The sequence below is a fragment of the Loxodonta africana genome, chromosome 21 (assembly GCF_030014295.1).
Source record: "Loxodonta africana isolate mLoxAfr1 chromosome 21, mLoxAfr1.hap2, whole genome shotgun sequence".
NCBI lineage: Eukaryota > Metazoa > Chordata > Mammalia > Proboscidea > Elephantidae > Loxodonta > Loxodonta africana.
In genome coordinates, this window is record NC_087362.1 from 53,574,362 (window position 1) to 53,597,439 (window position 23,078).

Below are 23,078 nucleotides of genomic sequence, written 5' to 3' on the forward strand. Positions count from 1 at the left end.
ATCTACACCATGTACGGATTAGATTGGTTTGAGATAGTAAATTGGAATTTTTTATATGGCATTTCAAATGAGGGTAAGGCCACCTGAAACGCTGAATGAAGAAGTAGAATTCAACCATAAAGGAAGGCACCTAGAGACAGGTTAGTTATGTCTGCTATGGGAACACAATAAGGGAACAGCTAAAGGCATACTGTGCATTTTTCCAATCTTGTGCTAGGCATTTTTTAAGGGCCCTCCCAGCCCATTCTGTGATTATATCTGTGAATAGGATTAGGAGCTTTTCTCACTCCCTAAGACTTTTTTTTTTTGGAAATAATACTAATGTTGAATAACATTTGCAACCTTGCATATCACAGACATAAAAATCAATACTTTGCATCATGTCATTTCTCTCTTTGTCTCTATTGCTCTCTGTATTTTACTTATTTCCAGAAAGAAAAACATGCAAAGGACATTTGTAAATCTGTAGTAGGACCACCAAGCTCTTCAAGACACAAGGAACACATGAGAGAAAATATGAATTAAAAATTTTACCGAGCTTCTTGAGATTAAAAAAATGATTAATAATATATACTCACACAGACAATGGGAGTGTTTTTTTTTTTCACATGTTTACTGTTACTATGCTTTGCTGAATAAGGAAGACTGAAGAAAAACTGATGTCTTTGAGCTATGGTCTTCGTGAAGAATATTGAATATATCATGTACTGCCAGAAGAATGAACAAATCTGTCTTGGAATAAGTACAGTCAGAATGGTCCTTACAAGCAAGGATCTCAGACTTTGTCTCACATACTTTGGACATGTTATCAGGAGAGATCAGTCCCTGGGGAAGGACATCATGCTTGGTAAAGTAGAGGGTCACCAAAAAAGAGGAGGACCCTCAATGAGAAGGATTGACACAGTGGCTGTAACAATGTGCTCAAGAGTAACAACCATCATGAGGATGGGCCAGGACCGAGTGGTGCTTCATTCTGTTGCACATAGGGTTGTTATGAGTTGGGACTGACGCCACAGCACCTAACAACAACAACACCTTACTAATAATAACTCCATTAGGCAGATATTATTATCTTCATTTCATTGGTCATGGAACTGTAGCAATGAGGGTAAAATGACTTACTCAGGGTCACATAACTAGTAAGAGATGGGGTTGGCACCAGGATACATTTTAGTCACCAGCCTAGGATTCCACATCTTCCAGTATACCTGCTTCCAAACCAAGACCTGACCATGTGATATGTTAAATATTATTTCAGAGGGAAATTGTTGGATAGATCTCCTTGTGCAGCTTTTCTTGACATTGTTACAGTCTAAATAACAAGAACAACATGCCAGTACCTTTGAAAGCCCTGACACCACCTTTTATTAAAATAAGGCACAACAACTGGGAGGTTTGTAGGCCTAGACAAGCAGCTTGAAAATTGAGCAAGATAGTGTATGCTTATAAAACTAAACAGTTTTGCTTATGATATGGTATTTTCTTTTGAGAATATATAATTCCTATGGATATATGAGGAAATTCACTTTGAGCGTCTGTGGATACATACATTCTGTGTGTGTGCTCACACATTCTGTGTGTGGGAGTCTTCCACTGGAACTAGGAGATCTTTTGTCCTTAGATGATTCATTTTCAATGCTAGCCTTTTTGAAAATAGAACCATTCCAATCCCAGTGTCTAGCACTGATCCCATGAATTGAAAACAAGGTGATAAATATTTTGATGAATAAGGGAGTGACAGAATGAAGCGATAGTCTTGGCCTTACTCCCTCTTCTTTTCACATTTTTTTGCATATACACCAGGCATTTTACCCATCAAAAGTGATATAAGGTGGAACTCTACCCTTCATCCCTTCCAAGGGTAAAACTCTCCACATCTCACTCACTGTAGACTTAAACGTACTCTCATTCGTGTTTCCTAAACTCTTCTACAAGGGATAATTTACACAATCTGGGATGGCCCTTGACTTTAGGGAGGCACAAGATGTGCCAATGGAATTTTCCTTGGGAAGATTGCACTGGAGACATCAGGCAAAACTGAATCTTTCTAATTGGTTCCTAAGCTGAGAGTTGGTGAATGTAGGCTTGTTGGGAGATATATTTACCTCCATGTGGAGAGTTTCTATCTACAGGATGAAGCCAACCAAGTGCATCAGAGTTGAGAGGGGAGAGCAAATGCCAACAATAACTTTTAAAGTGTCTGCTACAAAAGTGGACAGCAACGTCCTTCTTTGGACCAATTCTAGACTTCCTAGTCAAGTAAGCCAATAATTTATCTTAGGAATTGGTTAATTATTGCTTGCAACCAACAATATCCTGAACAATACAAGATACAAAGATGAATAAAATCAGTGTTTTGCCTTTAGGCTGTCTTCAGGTTATCATGGAATATTTGTGTGTACAAGCAGCAGTGCCATAATAAGATTCTGGACCCTTAGTCACTGAACTCCAAACGACAATGAGAAGTTCTTGAGCAGTGTGAATTAGGGGAGGTGGAGAATTATTCCTGGCTTATTAGCCACAGCCCCAACGTTTTATTAGCCACAGTTCCAACATTTCATTGACACTTTCAAAGGCTCTTCTGGGCCCTCTAGAGAGCAATGGTATGTCAATGGTACGTATTTTTATCATTTTCATATTTTCCACAATTGGCACACTTACAGGATGGTTCCTATGTCCCAGACACTATGCTCCCAGATGAGTTAGACAAGAGCCCTGATCTACAAACACGTACACCCTACAAAGGGAGACAGAATGCCAGGGGAACATCACACAGCCAACAATATGCACTCTGGTAGAAATATACACAGGAGTTGTTGGAGCACAGAGAAGAAAATGTTTCTATTCCTGTTAGATTTGTTTTGACCAGATAAAGCCAGAGAGATAGAGAAATGTGTTTCTTAGAAAGAGCAGGCAGTACAGAGGCATGAAGAAAAGCATTAACACTTTGGCATATATGTGTACATTGTTACATTTGGAATAGAAGGATGGGGGTAGTGTTAGGAGGGGATACTGGAGAGGTACATGATAAGGAAGAGACGAGGCACAGTAAATATGAATAAAGTCCACTGAAGAGCTTAAACCAAGGTATCAGCTTTAGTTTTGGGTACAATACGGAGAATGGATTGGTGAAGAATAAACCTGAGACTAGTTTGATATTTTATGAAGCTTCTTCAGAAATTCTCAGCAAAGATAAGAAGGTTACAATCACATAATAAATCCTGGAAAGCTCACTCTTTGAAAGTACTTCTGATGGCTTCACATTTGCTATATGACTGTGGGAAGTTATTTTCCATTTTTGAATCTGTTTGCCCACATGAACAATGGGATCAGCTGGGCCAAGTGGGCCCTAAAGCTTCTTTCTTCTCTTTGAACCATGCATTAGGCTTATAAGGAATTTGAAACATTTCGTAGACGGGCTTGACTCTAAAAACCCGACTGGATCATCAATCCAGTTCCAATAACGCAAGTAACAGTTCGGGCTAGCCATGTTGAGGTGTTTAAGTTTACTGAGTCTAAGCAAAGTTTTTATAAAGGTGCTAAAGTGACCATTTACTTGAATAGAAATATTACCCATTTTAGTGCAGCTCTGATTTTCTACTGATATTCCAAATGCTTATTCTCTGGAAAAAGGTCTCTGAAAAAAAATGATGTTTAACATCATTAAAGGGCTTGTTTTTATCAATAAAAAAAAGGTTGGAAGATATGATCAATTAATATTCTGATCTGTAAAAGGCTGTGTCTAATAGTTTTATAATCTGATTGAAATGTCATAAATTTAGAAGTAAAAAAATGAAAAGAAAGTCAATATATACTTAGAATCCACCTATTAGAATCAACTGCTTTCTTTTGGCATTCTCTTTATTTTCAGGCTGTCTGTTTACTACTGAAGTGAAACAGTGGGAGTCAACCAGAAGACTGGGACATGATTAGCTCTTATCTTTATCATATAGATATCACTGCCATTCAGGAGTCCACATGACATTTATCGTAACCACACAGATGGCCTCTAAATGTCAAGCATCATCAATGAAGAGTATCTCAGGGGCCTAGTGGAAAGGTGGTAGGTTCTTAATTCAGTCCTGGGTGCTGGCCCTGACCTAAACTGTGTGGCTGAGGGAAACTTTATTCACTACGCTAAGATTCAGGTTCTACTTCCGGGAAGTTTGGGTTATAATATCAAACTATATAAAAGATTATAATATAGTATGCCACCACTCATCAGTCATCAGAAGATCATTTCATTCTCTGAAAAGTAAATACATATCATAGTGGGACCTGGTTGGCTCCCCATCCAAATCTCCTCAGATCCATTTTACCAGTTCTTTGAACTCATCCCTAGCGTCTGTGTGGTTTGTTGTTAACAGCTTGCACCTGCAGCCTTCTGAGGCTGGCTCCTAGGCCCTGGATCCCCCACACCCAAAAGGAGAGCTAGCAGTGCCTTCGGGGTTCACACTTCCCCCAGTGCCAGAGCATCCTACAATCAATGACTGGCGTGGGAGAACAAAAGCCCAGCTTCTCTGCATCCAAGTGGGACAACTCAGGTGTAATTTCTTCTCCAAAGCACTCCTGGGGATCATACTGAGTCTGGGACATCATCTAAATCCCACCTTTGCTTGGCTTCTTCCCCTTCCTAGTCTGCTGCCCCTGATTCTCTTATTAGTCCCTCCTGGGAGCACTTTCTTAATATATGTCAACTGCACCTGAATCCTTGGCTCAGGATCTGCTGCTGACTGAGTCCAACCTAAGATGCATAGAAATGTTCAATCTTAGAGTCTCAAGTGTGGCTTTTGTCAGGAAGTTAACAATGAAGACGTGACTGCAGCATTTGAGGTCATAGGTGACTAATTTCAAAGACTATCAGCTGGTGTCTTAGAAGAGGATGCTGGATTGGAAAGAGATTGTGAGTAAGAAAGCAGAAAAGCAATCAGTTCTGTTAAAGACTCCATTAACTTCAGGAAGCTAGGAAAGTGGAAGTCAGAGAATGAGAACCTGTTAGTGTTCACAAAGGACTGTGCAGACAACACTGACCTTGATGAATAAGAGTGTTCCAGACACTTTCATAATCAACCCTTTCATGGTTGAATTTTTTTTTTTTTTTTTGGCAGGGTGGGTTTTTTAGTGATGCCATGTTTTTTTCACTAATGGAATGAATGCTGAATCATTGTGTGTCAGTTGTTTTTTATTATTTGAAAAAATGGGGTTCTATAGCACCACTTTTTTTTTTTTTTTTACTTGCAAGTTGGCCATATAAGTAACATATTCCATGAAATATTTTGCAAACATAGTATATATTGGTATCATGGCCCAGGAGGTACCTCACAAACTGTTTTCACCCCAGTAATACCTCATTTACTTGAATATTTCCAAATGCCCATAACCGCACTTTCAAAGTAACACAAAGGAAATAGTAAACATACTTGCAAGATTTATATCACTGTACAGAAGCCAAAAGACACAAAAGTTGCACACAATCACTTTTGGGGGAAGCATCCCCTCATATGAATGGCTCTCCACACTCAAATGTGGCACAGACCAAGTTCCTTGCTTTCTAGCCAGTTGTACCAGTATCTGCCAAGACTCCAGAATGTACTGAAGTGGCTCAAATGCCAGCGATAAACCTTCAAGGGTAGAAATGTGAGTGGTAGGTTTATCTAGTACCCATACTGCACCGGTCACAGTTGAGTCTATTCCGACTCATAGCCACCCTATAGGACAGAGTAGAGCTGCCCCATAGGGTTTCCAAGGAGCCACGAGTAGATTTTAAATGCCAATCTTTTTGTTAACAGCCTGAGCTCTTAACCCCGGTGTCATCAGGGCTCCTGTTTATCTACTGCTAATCCTTACAGGGTTAAACAGGTCTCATACTGCTTTGGATGGAATGTCACTCAAGATGGACTGCTTTTGTTTACATTCTATGATTCTGAAACAGATGATTGAGTAACAGAGAAATGAACAGATAGTCTAGGAAAAAAAAATGTTGAAAGACCAATTATACTGGCTTCTACAACAGCATTTTTGTTCCCTCATTTTCAACCTTGATATCCTTAGAAAACTCTTCATTTCCTTATTATAATTCCTTTGCTACATCTTCTGGACAGAAGACTTTGGCTTACACTGTTCGATCCCAATCTTTCCAATCAGGGCTGCCCAAGTAGAATTTCTTGCCTTTGTTCTGGCTCCCAGGACCCAGCCTTTAGCACCAGACTACTCCATCCATCCACGTCTGGGCTGAACCTATTTTAGGAGGACACCGTCAGTCACCCAGATATATTACCAGAATTATTTCATGGAGCTTCATTTACATGCTGTCTGGGGAAAAGAGGCTTCTCAGCACATCTCTATATCCTACTACACCATCATAGGTATAGAAACAGATTCTAAGCAGCTTCTTCAAATGCAAAAATAAACGGGGGAACAAACAAAAACCATGACTTACAGCGACTCTGCCAAACACAATATTCTGCAGGCTCCAACTCTACTCCACTGCGAGTTAGAAACTTCGAGCCGTGCAAAGGCTGTAATTTATTCATGATTGAAGTATCTAAGAAGGCTCTGATCACAGGTAGGCAGCTAGGGTGAATGCAATGGTCAGCTTTTTTTTTTTTTTTTTTAATCTTTTAGAAGGTTGAGCATGTTCATCGGGTCATTTTACATAAATTAAAGCATCCTTCCACCAGCACTACAGTCAGTGCTTACAGTTCTGGCTTCCACACATTCAACTGGAATATGTGTCTTTGGGCTAAAATCTACAAGATTGACGTGACACATTTTAGGCTCTACCTTACCATCACGACCCACGAAATCTCATTAAGCATACATTTATTGTAACCCTGAAACAAAAGTCCCTCACTGTATGCAAATTTCTGAATACATCAGTTTGGATTACCTACATATTCTGAGCCAATGCACGTGAAGCAATTTCTTTGAAAGGTTTTTAAGATCAAAGAGCCACTGTTCAGCTTCAGAGACTGAAACATAGCTTACATTAACTATTTAAGCATGACTTTTCCAAAATGTCTGTTCTCATATCAGGAAGTCTTAACAATATAGAGAAACTCTGTTTAAAGCTGGATTAGGACATTAATCTCTATGCAATGTGAATTGTGACAAGGAAATAAACCCACATAGTATGTTAGATAACACCTACGAAATAGCCGACTTTCAAAAGAAGTGAGATAACTTATTTAATGTCGTGTACAGGCTTTTTGGTGATAAATGAGTTTACACATAATGATAATATACATTTCAGAATGCTTGCTCCTCATACAATATGTATGTTTAGACATAGGGAATGCAAAAAGACTGTAAGCTTAAGGAAAATCTATTTGTAATCATTTAATGTACCATGCTATCCCTATCCCAAAGTAATAGGCAGTTGAAAGTGTACAGGATATTCAATTTCTCTCACTGCTCAGTTACGAAAAAAAAAAAAAAAATTGGTTGCTTCCATTTTTCAACATTATGCTAATGAATGCAAATAGAAATGGTAGAAGGAAAACTGGAAGGCAAGATGAGACTTTCTGCTGGGTTCAACATTTCAGAAAAAAAGGCCACAGCACAAATTTCATTTTCTGTGTGAAGCAAGAAGGTTAAAATTTGTATTTAATCACGGATTGGACTTGCTATGGCTCTGAAAAGCCATCATAAAGCACTGCTAGCATGGGCACATTTGTTGACCGGATAGTAGCATACGATTCAATTTTCCACCCTTTGCGGTTCAACACCGATAAAAAAGGAGTAGAATGTATAAATTCTCTTCCCCAAAATAATATTTCTAGTTGATGATACTCAGCTGTGTCAGAGTCTGAAAAACTTCTTAGCTCCCCAAAGGCAAAGACTTTAACAAAACCTCTGAAAGTTAACTCTTTTACATCCTTAGCGTAAATAAATAGGGGAAAATATCAAGAGATAAATACACTTACTCCGTACTTATTGGCCATCTCGTTTTTCAACATTTCATATTTACGATAATAGTAAAACATCTGTTATCAGACAATTTTGCACATTAATGATGTATATCTGGAAGTAAGGTATACCAAGGAGAGAGTAAAGCTAGCTATGATGGTAAAGGCCATGGGTCACCTTGGCTGGGCCATGATTCCCAGCAGTTTGGCAGTTATATAACGATGTAGTTCGGCAGTTATATAATGATGTAATTTGGCAGTTATGTAATGATGCAGTCATCTTCCATTTTGTGATCTGATGTAATCAACCTACATTTTCATGTAACTCTTATTTTTGCATGAAGACCTGGTCTTTGGAACTTAACCATGTCGACAAGTAATAAGTGGGTATAGTAATGAAAAAGGAGAGAAAATATATGATCAGTATATAAGTTGTCACATGTTTCATCCTCGGCTGCCCACGGTTCAGGACTGATTCAATGAGGACTTGGCCAAGTAGAAGCTAGGCCATTATTTAGCCATAAGAAGTCCTGACTTTGCTGGAGTAGTTCTCTGGGGTAGCACAAAGGGTCAATGGTACAATGAGATTCTAAGCCTTTAGGAAAATCTAAGTATACAAACCCCAAATGCCAAAAATAGGATCAAATATAAGCCCCTGAGAATGTTAAGGTAAGAAAGATGTGAAGAGTCCAGAAAATTGAAAGTGATAAAGACTGGCATAAAGAGCAATATTGGGGCAGGTGGCTAGGAAAATCACCAAAGCAGGGCCAGTTAGCCTTGAAACTGAGCAAGCTGGAATTGCCATAACTTGGCTAATGGAGAGAACTCAAGTTTTAAGGCACACCTGAATTTAAATTGCAGCTATACCTCTTTATGAGCTGAGTAGTATTAAATTAAGATTCTCCCACGAGCTTAGTATCATCACTTGTAAAGTAGGTTCACAGTTCCCTTTATGTCAGGATTAAAGACAATAATAGTTGTCATACAACTAGTTTTATCTTTATTGTACAAGATATCATGAATAATAATGTTTTTGTTTTGCTTTTTAGTAAAAACAACAGCAAAATTATTACTTAAAAGAAGCTTTCTTGGATTTGCATTTCTGCCTAGAAAATCAATTTGAAAACTTTTAGATTACACAGTGCAATGTCTCTGTTCATTACTGAGACAGTTGGGAATATTCAAAGCCTATTTATATTTCTTCTGATCCTACGCACCAACAAAAGCCAACATATTTGGGAAAAATCAAATCAAGGTTAAATATGCAAGAGAATAGTCTTCAATTCAAATCCAGGAGTCAAAAGCAGAAATAATTATGGGACTTATAGAGATAGACTGGAAATGGAGACAGAAGGAGATGAGGTGTTCCTCAGCAATTGTCAAGCTCTCAGTTGAGTGCTTATAGCATGGCCAGTGTGTGTGCATGGCTTGAGAGTATATTAAAGCTCATTTGGAGTCCCTGGGTGGAGCAAGTGCTTAACACATTTGCTGCTAACCGAAAGGTTGGAGGTTCGAGTCCACCAGAGGTACCTCAGAAGAAATGTCTGGTGATCTACTTTCAAAAAATTAGCCATTGAAAACCCTATGGAGCAGTTCCTCTCTGACACACTTGGGGTCGCCATGAGTTGGAATCAACTCCAACACAACTGGTATTTTTTTTAAGATTTATTATGCAGTTTTATCTAATTCCCATGAAATGAGAAGCATAATCTACTATATCTTGGCTGCTGAAGTAGCCCCTAAACCTATTACTATAACTATCTAATCCATACTCATATCTACCTCTGTTTTCTAGTTGAGCTGCCAATTGGGGTCATAGGCCTACAACTACATAAAAATAGAAGATAGCCAGTATTCAAATATATGAATGTATGCTCGGCTTCTTCTGAGATAAACACAAGTACTACGCATCCCTGAATTTGGAGGCAATCATGATTTCCATTTACTTAGAATTTTAATTTGGAAAAGGTAGAAATAAAAGTGCAGCTGCCAAACCTCTGTTTGTGTGTTTTTTTCATAGCTTATCTACTCAATGTTGAACAACCTTAAACCCTAGGGACCCAACCCTCAGTCAGCTTTCAACATGAGAAAACTCATTTTGATTCCCCCATTTGACAGAGGTGATGAACCTGTGTTGACCTTGATGACAGTTCCAGGCAGAATCTGGGCACAAAGAATGTAAAAACAACAGGCATCAGTGAACAGGCTCTCGGAGGTAACAAGCCAAGGATGAGGCTCTTCCAATACCTTTGGGAAATTGCTAAAAATAGACCCTTTGCTGACGTTAAGTATAAAACTAGAATAAGGACTAGGGAATATTGAGACCATGAGCTATAGACATAAATGCAAGACCTACAAAATGAAACAAAATTCCAAAGGTAAAACAATCAATTTTTGAAGAAAATTAATCTAGATTGGAAGAGACAACAAAATCCAAGTATCCACGGATTCTATTAGCTGAAAGGATCTGAAGAGATTTGATTTGCCCACTTGATTTTACAGATGAGGAAACAGGCCCAAGAGCTTGTCTAACTTGTCTGAGAGACAGAATACGTTAGAATCAGAGGCAGGTCTAGCGGTACCAGCTGCCTTTGAAGCTATTTCCACTCAGGGCGACCCCATGTACTTCAGAGTAAAACAGCGCTCTTAAGGGTTTTCAATGGCTGGGATCTTTTTGAAGTAGATTGCCGGTCTTTCTTCTGAAGCACCTACGGTTGGTTTCAAACTGCCAATATTTAGCTTAGCAACTAGTGTTTACTTGTTTATGCCACCAATGCACTCTTAGAGCCAGGCCTAACCAAATCAAAAAATCCAACCCATTACCATTGAGTTGATTCTGACTCCTAGTGACCCTATAGGACAGAGTAGAATTGTCCCACAGGATTTTCAAGGCTGTAATCTTTACAGAAGCTGACTGCCACATCGTTCTTCTGTGGAGCAGCTGGTGGGTTCAAACTACTGATCTTTTGGTTAGCAACCAAGCGCACTTAACCAAACACCAGGGCTCCTTCTCAATAAGGTTTAAACCAAAAGCCAGCAAACAAATGAAAAACAAATAAACCCATTGCTGTTGAGTCAACTCCAACTCACAGCAGAGTAGAGCTGCTCCGTAAGTTTTCCAAGGAGCGGTTGGTGGATTTGAACTGTTGATCTTTTGGTTAGCAGCCTAAGCTCTTAACCCTTGCACCACCAGGGCTCTAAACCAGGTTGAGAACCTTGAAAATATGAGTACTAGTTTATAGTTCTGTCCTATTATAACGGATTGTCTCTAGTGTAGAAAAAAGCTATACACATGTAGTTGTTTTCTTAGATGTAATAAAGGTTATGTAAAATATTTTACAGTGATATTGATTATTTCAAATAACTGGAAACGCTACTATCTTTGAACAACTTTCAGTTCTATCCTTGGCAAATAAGGAATTACAACACTCCAGGAACAATCATGTGTTGGGGGAAGACAGAGTTAAAGAGAACTTTGTTGTTTGACTCTAGGGCTGCAAAATGGTTAGGTAAGTGAATTACCAATTAATATTCTATTTTAAATCTTTTTGGTCAACCTTCATTTTAAATGAATTAAACATGCTTTAATTCTAAGCATAGAAACAGGAGAAAAAATACTGGTTTCATGAGCAAAGAGGAAAAGATACACATAACACCAATTTACCAGCTGACTATTCCCACCCTTAGCCCAAGAGAAGAATGTTTCATTACCTTAGGATGCTTTCCTAACGATGAACGTGGCTGACAGAGGTGTGTATGTGAAGTTCCATTTGGTCCAAAGCTTCATGGTGTTGGTCTTTATCCTTCCCAACCAATGAGAAACCAGAGGTACAGGCTTGCATCTTCAGGTATTGTCCTGCTGGAATGGTACAGCCAAGTGAAGAAGCTCTGTTATACACTATACTAGTTATTGCAGAGACATTTATTTGATGACCTCAAGATTTGTTTTCTGTTTCTTTCTTGATAAAACAAAACAAAACAAAAAACCTCAGAATGTTGACAGGGCACATGTTAATCATGAATAAAGACTAGATCTCCAGCTAGTTGAGGTTCAGTAACTACGTTCTCATGAACGAGATGGAAATGGAAGTGACGGGTGGTTTCTAAAAGTCTCTTGTATAGGAAAGAACTTGACTCCTGTTTGTTTTCCTTCTTCCACTCTGCTGCTTAAAACACAGATATGATGCCTAGAGCTCTAGCAGTCACCTTGGAGGATGAGTTTAAGATCCATTGCTGGGTTCCTGAAGGCTTCATGGAAACACCACAGTAGACCTAAACTGCCATATCTCATCTTGGTTGAAGTACAGAATAACAACTTGTGTGTTAAAAAAGTTATTTTTGTTTTAAGTTGTTAGATCAGTTTAGTGATAATTTCTAGGGGACACTTCTTTCTAGGGCTGAATTAGAAGCTAATATCTATCTAAGATTCAGAAAGATAAGGGGTCTGACTATTGTTTAATCAACAAGTCTATCTTAGAAGTTCAAGAAATCAGAACATTGTTTCGGTTTTACCTTGGTAATACAGTAAAAAAAAAAAAGTTAGCTTTTCCTTGTTACATTACAAAGTTTTCAAAATCAAAAAGTAATGTATGTGATGAAATGATAAGACAGAGAAGATTTCAACTAGTTACATTTCAGGAGAAACAATGGGAGGCAAATCTCTGCCTTTATAATTTCAACACAAACATTAATCACCCAAAGAACTTAAAAAAAGAAAATCCCTACTCTAATCTCTAAATTAAATTTCATCAATACTATGCCCTCACCCATCTGTTCCTTTATTGAACAATTATTGAGCACCTACTGTGTGCCAGTACTGTGTACTCTGTTCCTTTTCATAAATGCTCCTAAAGACCCAGCAGATAAGCTTAACTTTGACAGTTTTTTATTTAAAAAAGGATCATTTTAAAACTGATCCTAATTAAAGCTTCTTTTTTTTTTTTTTTGATAATATTATCCTCATCTGTTTGCAGAAAGTCTGCATGCTTCAGGCTTCCTTTGACATCTATCTTGTCTTTCAAAAGATGCTGACAGAGAAAGAGGAAGAGAAGGAGAGAGGGAAATACAGGAAGAAAGAGTGAGTGTTGGCATATGTCCGCAGATGTGGTTAACCTTAGACAGTAGGCTTTTGATTTCAAAAAGTCACATTTATAGAGACCTTGAGGGTGCTAGAAGCACTGTCATCTGCTACCTTAGATTTGTCAGGCCAGCTACAGGCTTGCCTTCATCCCTTTAGAATTGTTCTTAATTTTCTGGCACTGTGATTTCATGGTCCAGCTGGGCCCAACACTGTCAGTGACTTCCCTAAAGCCTCAAAGAGTTTACATTTTCCTTTTTCAAGGGGATCATGGAATTATAAGATTTCGGTGCCATCTCACTGTGAGGTATGCAAGCTTGAGCAAGTCTTTGCATCCTCTAGAAATAAGAGTGTGATTTAAAGGGAATGTTAAGGACTGCGTTGTCTGGTGTTTCTGTTGCCCACATTAGCAATGACTGGATTTGGGAGGCTTTCAGCACGCTCGCAAGTGACTCTCGTTGCTCACTGATCAGGTACTTGTCAAACCAACTTCACTAATCTGGAATAATTGTGGGTTAAGAGCTCACTGTGTTAAAGTAATAAAATGCCTGAATTATTAACTGTCTTAAAATATTTAAAGACAGATTTTGTTTTGGAAAGGTATGCAGTTTTATTTCCCTCAACCGCTCAGTAACTCTAGGAGTTGCTAATAATGTGTGGTGAAAATCAACTTTAATATTTAGATGAGTACTTCGAGGCTGCTATACTGAGTAGATAAGATAAACCATGTATATTTATGGGTAGCAATAATGTGTTTCATCACTCAGTTTGCTTTTTTCTAGAATCTACCATCTGCAAGGCCTTGTGATAAGTGCTGCAGTAGATATAAAAATCAGGTGCATATACTTCTAGCCTACAGTGACAAGATGGCAAAATTGAAATAAATAGCATTTGAAGTCAGATCTGGACTCAAATTTCAATCTTTGCATTTAAAAGATTTATGTTTTGGATGATTGTATCATATCACCTGCATCTTAATTTGAGCATCAGATGTTTGTGACAGTGAAAAGAAGTTATTAAAATCAGTCCCAGGCTCAGGGTAGTTGCTTAACCTGAGTTGGTTTCCTTCAAGTTTGTAAGAAAAGGAGGAATATAATACTCTGAAAATTTTTAAATTGGCATGATCCTTTTAGCCCGCATAAAGAGGAAAAGGTTAGTGGAGGAGAAAGTGTCAAGACTGAATCTTCCAGTAGAAATAGTGATTAGAGAAATAAATTTATGAGTAGAATCTGGAAGAGTAAATTTTGTTTAGTAATGGGAAGCAAGTTGAGCAAATTGCGTAAATAAGAAGCCATGGTTTTGGGCAGAATGTATGAGTTGTTTAATTTCGTTGAAGCATAGCATGCATTCTAAAATAATTTTGTCCTGCAATCTCAGTCTTGTTTAGAATCCTTGTGGAATTATTACACCTTTTTTTTTTTTTTTTTTGACACTATTAAACTAGCGTACTTCAAATTGCAAGAGCTTGACTTATAACACTTATTCACTTAATAGAATCTGAATAGACACTCAGTGGTCATTGAACCTCTGACTCCACTCTGAGAATAAACATATCACCTTCACTTTCTTCAGTGGACACTTTGCAAGCACCAACCTATGGAGATTTAGTACGATGTCTATGTCACTGATTGTTTTAACTTAGCCTTGCTTTGTTTCAGAAATATATTCAGAGAATTGTTTATGAGATGTGATAACCTGATTCTCTTTGAAGTGTTCAAGGCAAAGATTACCTGAGTTGCTAAAGAAAAAAAAAAAATTACTGACAGTATCAAAATGTAGTTAATGACTATCAGTTATACCCTGGCTTAATCTATCTCATGTTACTCTCAACAAAGTTTTGAGATACAAGGTCAGACTTCTGTCTTGGTTAAACAACCATACCAGGAAGGAGAGTTCATTTCAGCAATTATTGAGTTGCATGGGCGTTGTTATCAGAAAAGATCTGGATTTCAATCTTACTTTCACCATTGACTAGTTTTAATTTTTTTCAAATTTTATTTCCTTATCTATAAAATGGTAATGAGATCTTTCTTATAGGGTTGTTGTATTCACAATTTCAAGATACATAAAAAATCTGGCATATTGCCTAATCATAAGGTTTTAATAAATATTTGTTTTTATTATCACTTCTCAGATATGTAGGAGGCACAAATATAAACACAACTTAATCATTATCTTAATGAAACTTTATATTGGAGAAAGGACTGATTTATTAGCATAAATTATGGTAGGATAAATTAACATTTAAAATTCGTAAGTGCAGTCCAGAAAGTGCAGGTGAAAGAATTGTTAATTTAGGCTTCAAAGATTAGCATGCCATCCAGTGCTATTGTCATTTGAGTTGAGCCATGAGAGATGAACAGTCCAATACACCAAAGATAAAAATAAGGACCTTGAGAATGAAGGGACTGTGCGGAACTCAAGGGCAGAAATTGCAGTCCTCATGAAATTTGGAATGGAGGAAAAACTATTAGTCATTCTGACTTTGAGGGACAATGTTTTTGCTGTTATTAGGTGTCCTCAAGTCACTTCTGACTCATAATGACCCTTTGTACAACAGAAATAAATGCTGCCCGGTCTTGTGCCATCCTCACAATTTTGCTTTGCTTGAGACCATTTTTGCAGCTACTGTGTCAGTCCATCTCATTGAAGGTCTTCCTCTTTTCACTGACCCTCTACTTTATCAAGCATGATGTCCTTCTCCAGGGACTGGCCACTCCTGCTAACATGTCCAAAATATGTAAGATGAAGTATTGCCATCCTTGCTTCTAATGAGCATTCTGGCTATACTTCGTCCCAAACAGATTTGTTTGTTCTTCTGGCAGTCCACGGTATATTCACTATTCTTGTCAACAACATAATTCAAAGACATCAGTTCTTCTTCAATCTTCCTTATTCATTGTCCAGCTTTTGCATGTATATGAAGCAATTGAAAACACTATGGCTTGGGTCAGGCCCACTTTTGTCCTTAAAGTGACATCTTTGCTTTTTAACACTTCAGATAAATCTTTTACAGCAGATTTGCCCAGTGTAATTTGTCGTTTGATTTCTTGACTGCTGCTTCTGTGGGCGTTGATTGTGAATACAAGTAAAATGAAATCCTTTACAACTTCAATTTTTTCTCCATTTATCATCATGTTGCTTATTGGTCCAGTTGTGAGGATTTTTGTTTCCTTTATGTTGAGGTGTAATCCATTCTGAAGGCTGTGGTCTTTGATCTTCAATAGCAAGTATTTCAAGTCCTCTTCATTTTCAGCAAGCAAGGTTGTGTCTTTTGCATATCACAGGCTGTTAATGAGTCTTCTCCAATCCTGATTCCAAATTCTTCTTCATATAGTTCAGCTTCTCAGATTATTAGCTGAGCATACAGATTGAATAAGTATGGTGAAAGGATATAACCTTGACACACACAAAGTCTCCAGTATCAGAGCAACATGCAAGCTACCACAGTCTGACAAACTGACAGACATGTGGTAGTGAGGGACAATAGGATCCCTTCTCTCTGCTTCTGTCTGAGAATCAGCTACAATGCCATCATTTTCCTCTTTATCCTCCAACTCATTGTTCTACTTCTCCCTTGTTTAGAAGCACATTTCATAAAAGTCCTGGCCCAGTCCTATTTATATAAGAGCTGTGATTTTCAAAGGTATCACTATTACACGCCATTACCATAAAATTTCTTGGAATAAACCAATAAGCAGAGGAATATTAGACTGCACACAAACCCCCAAACTCTAATTAAACAACAACTTCATCCAACTATAAATGTTTATACAGTATAGTTGATATTCCAGTACAGAATGGCTGTGCCACATAATGCCCTACATATTTATAAAGACAGGAGGGAGGGAATATTTATTTGTCTATATAATGATACTTCTGAAAGCTCACTTATCAGAAAAGCCACTTGTTAAAAAGAGGAAACTTCTGGAGCCCACTGGCTGCCATCAGCCTGTTGCTCTGTTTTGCTAACTCAGAACTGTTAAAGCAACTGTCTTAATCAATAGGGTCTCCAAATTTGCCCCATGTTCATCTTCTAGCTCTACTCAAAAACATTAATTAATTAAGCTTCTGTGGTCTTTTTTTCGGGGGGGGTCCAAATCTAGACCTTCAAAGAGAAACCTCAATTGCCCCAACCAGGGTCAGGTGAACACTCAGCACTCAAGTAGTAGATCTGGACATTGCAAGTATCTTGACTGGCGTATATACCACGCTATGACAAGAAATATGAGCCAATATATGATGCAAGACTCAAAAACAATGGAGGAAATTATGTGTAGGGAGACATGAATGAAGAGGTAGTGTGTGAAGTTTTTTTTTTTTTTTTCTTTAGAGAAATTAGAGGGCAGTGACATAAAGAAACTCTGTCAGTGTAGTGGTTAAGAGCTACGGCTGCTAACCAAAAGGTTAAGAGTTTGGATCCTAAACAGTCGCTATGAGTTGGAATTGACTCAAGGGCAACTTTTTTTTTTTTTTAATGTAACTGAAGAAAATAAATAAATTTTTTTTTTTTTTTTCGTAACTAAAGAGCATCCTAGAATTCTACACCGTAGTCACAGAGGAAGCTTACCTTCGTGGACATGGCATATATGAAAGGTCTTTACAGGCTAAGCCCTTCCCCTGGTCCCTACCTACTTAATTTTTATAATGGTTAAAGAATTTCTAGAATGAGTACTATTGTGTGCTATGAAAAAAGGGATGCTACACATGGTTTTTACTCCTCTGATCACATTTTCTTATGCTAATGTGGAACAAGATTATAAGAGGTAAGGAATAAAGAGGGACTAATGAAAAGGGTCACATGAAAAAAAGGGGGGTGGAGATAAAAATAAAACACAATCTGAAGGGCCTAGAAAATGAATTTTGTCTAAAGTACTGTATACATATACTGATGATTCTTTAATCAAACAGTTGTGAGAATATAATTTGACAGGATTACTATGTTTTACTTTTAGGTTTCTTAACCATTCTTATTGGATTTCACAACTGTATGAGCAACATGGACTCCCTGTCTCTAGAATAATCCATTCCATAAGAGCAATTGAACACAGGACAGAAAGCATATATTGATGGTCTTCTTTATTCCCAAATAACAGTTTATAAATAAGGAGTTCACTTCCAGTAAAGCAAATTGCTGATGTGGAGTCTATAGGTTTGGAGGGTTCACTATTACATTACAGAATGTCTACGAATAGTCAATATATTCTAATACTCAAGTCAAATAGATTTTTTTCAGTTATTTTAAGCACTCACATAATCAAATCAAGTTAATTACCCATAAAATCAATTTCATTGTATATATTTGGCAAGAAAGAATTATTACTAGAGAATTTTTTTGTTCCCGTTGGAGAACTGTCTCTATATGATCGTGAACTTGTACTAATACAAATATCCAACACTTAGGTTGCAACCCAAATGTGTAATGCCAGGATTCTTAGGCTGGGTAGATTCAGGTAGACTTCCACAGTCTTATGGAATAAGTTCATGGAACACTTAACCTATCTAAGTGTCCATCTCATTCGTTTTTATTAAATAAATAAATGAAAGAAGTGTGAGGGAAAACTATTATTCTCTGTGTTAACTAAGACTTCTTCCAGCTTTGAAATCACCTAAAGATGGAAATGTTGTTTTTCTCTATTTTTTTCAAGGCATGGAGAAGGCTAAGAGGAATAGTCCATATATATTCAAATTGTGTGGTTATTTTTGTATGTGAATAATATAAAAGTTGAAATTGGGCTGTAATATTGATTGTTGCTGAATCTTTTTGGAAAGCACTAAGTGCACTTGAAATTTAAATGGCCTCTTTTTTGTGACGTTGATTTAATCCTTCATGTGAATAAAGTTTCCAAGGCTTCTAAGAAAAGCCGTATAAATGGATAATGACATATATGGAGTTTAAGAATACATGCATCACACCCACAGATGAGTTAGATCAAGGGAGCTTTGGAAAGCTCACTCAGAACCCCTCTCCTGGAATAGAACTCAGAGATAGTAATTGATGAAACAGCTCTTCCCAGGGACACTGCCAGAAAATTTCCAATAAATTATGATGAACAAAAAGAAGAGATGGAGAGGCGGGGCCAAGATGGCAGACTAGGTGGATGCTACCGCGGATCCCTCTTGCAACAAAGACTCGGAAAAACAAGGGAATCGATCACATACATAACAATCTACGAACTCTGAACAACAAGCACAGACTTAGAGACGGAAAACGAACAAATACGGGCAGACAGCGACCGTTTTCAGAACCAAGAGCCAGCGTACCAGGCAGGTGACCTTCGGAGCCCGATCTGGGGCAGAGCCCAGGGGGGCAGACGGCACAGAAAGGGGGCCCACCCCTTCGCCCCCGAACCCATCCCAGGAGGAAGTCTAGCTGGTTGGCGCGGGCGGCGTAGAGGCGCAGCCGGAGGGAGAAGCACCCGGGAGGCAGTGACTGATCTGGGAGTGGGGAGAACAGTGTCCCAGCTGGGGTGCTGTCCCTCCGGGAGTTAGGAGAGAGGCAGACGGGGCGCGAGTGGGGGGGGGTCAACTATATTTCCCTAAAGTGACCCCGGGGCGGGGCCCACACTTTCGTGCGGGAGGACGCACACCCAGTCCGCGCGTGTGGCGCGGCACACCGGAGGGAGAAATCCCCGGAGGTGACTGGTCTCGAGGCGAGGAAGGCAGCATCCCAGACGGGGAGCCATTCCGCTGGGATCTGGGCGCGGGCGGGGCATGAGCACGGGGTCCATTTTTATTACCCTGAATTGACCCAGGGAGCGGGCCCACCTGGTCGTGCGAGTGACGCCCACCCAGTTCGCGCAACAGGTGTGGCGCACAGGAAGGAGAAGTCCCCGGGAGGAAGTGATTGCTCCCGGAGCAGGGAAAGCAGCGTCCCAGAAGGGGTGCCATCCTGCTGGGATTTGGGCACGCGCGTGGGTGGGGTGTGAGCGCGGGGTCCATTTTTATTCCCGGAATTGACCCAGGGGGCAGGCCCACCTGGCCGTGCGGGTGACGCCCACCCAGTCCGCGCGAGAGGTGTGGCGCACCGGAAGAAGAAGTCCCTGGGAGGAAGTGACTGGTTCCGGAACGGGGAAAGCATCGACCCAACCCTGAAGTTGTCCCGCTGGGATTTGGGCGCGCGCACGGGCGGGGCGTGACTGCGGGGCCCAATTATAATCGCCTGAATAGACCCTGGGGGCGAGCCCACCTGTTCGTGCGGGAAACGCCCACCCAGTGCGCGCGAGCGGTGCTGCGCACCGGAGGGAGAAGTCCCCGGGAGGAAGTGACTGATCTCCGAGCAAGGAAAGCAGTGTCCTAGCTGGGGACCCGTCCCGCCTGGATTTTGGCAAACGGGGGCAGAGCGTGAACACGGTGTTCAGCTCTATATTCTGTGGTGCTACACTCCTAGCTCTCTGATCCCTCCCCCACCCTCCCCAGGCGGCCCCATTAACATCCGAATACCCGGAGCCAGATGGAGAATTCAGATAGGGATCTGACTGCATTTTCTTTTAGCCGACTACCTGGAAAATCTAGTTTCCCAGTGATGGCTCGGAGACAGCAGTCCATATCAAACCACATAAAGAAACAGACCATGACAGCTTCTCCAACCCCCCAAACAAAAGAATCAAAATCTTTCCCAAATGAAGATACAATCCTGGAATTATCAGATACAGAATATAAAAAACTAATTTACAGAACCCTTAAAGACATCACATATGAAATTAGGCTAACTGCAGAAAAAGCCAAGGAACACACTGATAAAACTGTTGAAGAACTCAAAAAGATTATTCAAGAACATAGTGGAAAAATTAATAAGTTGCAAGAAACCATAGAGAGACAGCATGTAGAAATCCAAAAGATTAACAATAAAATTACAGAATTAGACAACGCAATAGGAAGTCAGAGGAGCAGACTCGAGCAATTAGAATGTAGACTGGGACTTCTGGAGGACCAGGGAATCAACACCAACATAGCTGAAAAAAAATCAGATAAAAGAATTAAAAAAAATGAAGAAACCCTAAGAATCATGTGGGACTCTATCAAGAAGGATAACTTGTGAGTGATTGGAGTCCCAGAACAGGGAGGGGGGACAGAAAACACAGAGAAAATAGTTGAAGAAATCCTGACACAAAACTTCCCTGGCATCATGAAAGACAAAAGGATATCTATCCAAGATGCTCATCAAACCCCATTTAAGATTGATCCAAAAAGAAAAACACCAAGACATACTATCATCAAACTTGCCAAAACTAAAGACAAACAGAAAATTTTAAAAGCAGCCAGGGAGAAAAGAAAGGTTTCCTTCTAGGGAGAATCAATAAGAATAAGTTCAGACTACTCAGCAGAAACCATGCAGGCAAGAAGGGAATGGGACGACGTATACAGAGCACTGAACGAGAAAAACTGCCAACCAAGGATCATATATCCAGCAAAACTCTCTCTGAAATATGAAGGAGAAATTAAGATATTTACAGATAAACACAAGTTTAGAGAATTTGCAAAAACTAAACCAAGACTGCAAGAAATGCTAAAGGAGATTGTTTGGCCTGAGGAACAATAATATCAGGTACCAGCACAATACAAGGTCACAAAACAGAACGTCCTGATATCAACACAACTCAAATACAAAAACAAAAACAAATTAAGACTAATTCTAAAAAATAAATAAATAAACAAAATAATACACACAACAGGAAATCATGGAAATCAATAGATAAACGATCACAATAATCAAAAAGAGGGACTAAATATAGGAGGCATTGAACTGCCAGATGGAGAGTGATACAAGGCGATATAGAAGGATACAAGTTAGGTTTTTACTTAGAAAAATAGGGTAATAAAAAGGTAACCACAAAAAGGAATATCAATTCCATAACTCAAGAAAAAACCCAAGAAAAACGTAACGACTCAATAAACACAAAGTTAAACATTATGAAAATGAGGATCTCACAAGCTACTAAGAAAAACGTCTCAGCACAAAAAAGTATGTGGAAAAATGAAATGGCCAACAACACACATGAAAAGGCATCAAAATGACAGCACTAAAAACTTACTTACCTATAATTACACTGAATGTAAATGGACTAAATGCACCCATAAAGAGACAGAGAGTCACGGACTGGATAAAAAAACACGATCCATCTATATGCTGCCTACAAGAGACACACCTTAGACTTAGAGACACAAACAAACTAAAACTCAAAGGATGGAAAAAAATATATCAAGCAAACAATAAGCAAAAAAGAAGAGGAGTAGCAATATTAATTTCTGACAAATATTAGACTTTAGACTTAAATCCGCCACAAAGGATAAAGAAGGACACTATATAATGATAAAAGGGACAATTGATCAGGAAGACATAACCACATTAAATATTTATGCACCCAATGACAGGGCTGCAAGATACATAAAACAAATTTTAACAGAATTGAAAAGCGAGATAGACATCTCCACATTTATAGTAGGAGACTTCAACACACCACTTTCGGAGAAGGACAGGACATCCAGCAAGGAGCTCAATAGAGACACAGAAGACCTACTTACAACAATCAACCAACTTGACCTCATTGTCTTGTACAGAACTCTCCACCCAACTGCTGCAAAATATACTTTTTTTTCTAGTGCACATGGAACATTCTCTAGAATAGACCACATATTAGGTCATAAAACAAATCTTTCCAGAATCCAAAACATCGAAATATTACAAAGCATCTTCTCAGACCACAAGGCAACGAAGCTAGAAATCAATAACAGAAAAACTAGGGAAAAGAAATCAAATACTTGGAAAATGAACAATACCCTCCTGAAAAAAGACTGGGTTATAGAAGACATCAAGGAGGGAATAAGGAAATTCTTAGAAAGCAACGAGAATGAAAATACTTCCCATCAAAACCTCTGGGACACAGCAAAAGCAGTGCTCAGAGGCCAATTTATATCAATAAATGCACACATACAAAAAGAAGAAAGAGCCAAAATCAGAGAACTGTCCCGACAACTTGAACAAATAGAAACTGAGCAACAAAAGAACCCATCAGGCACCAGAAGAAAACAAATAATAAAAATTAGAGCTGAACTAAATGAATTAGAGAATAGAAAAACAATTGAAAGAATTA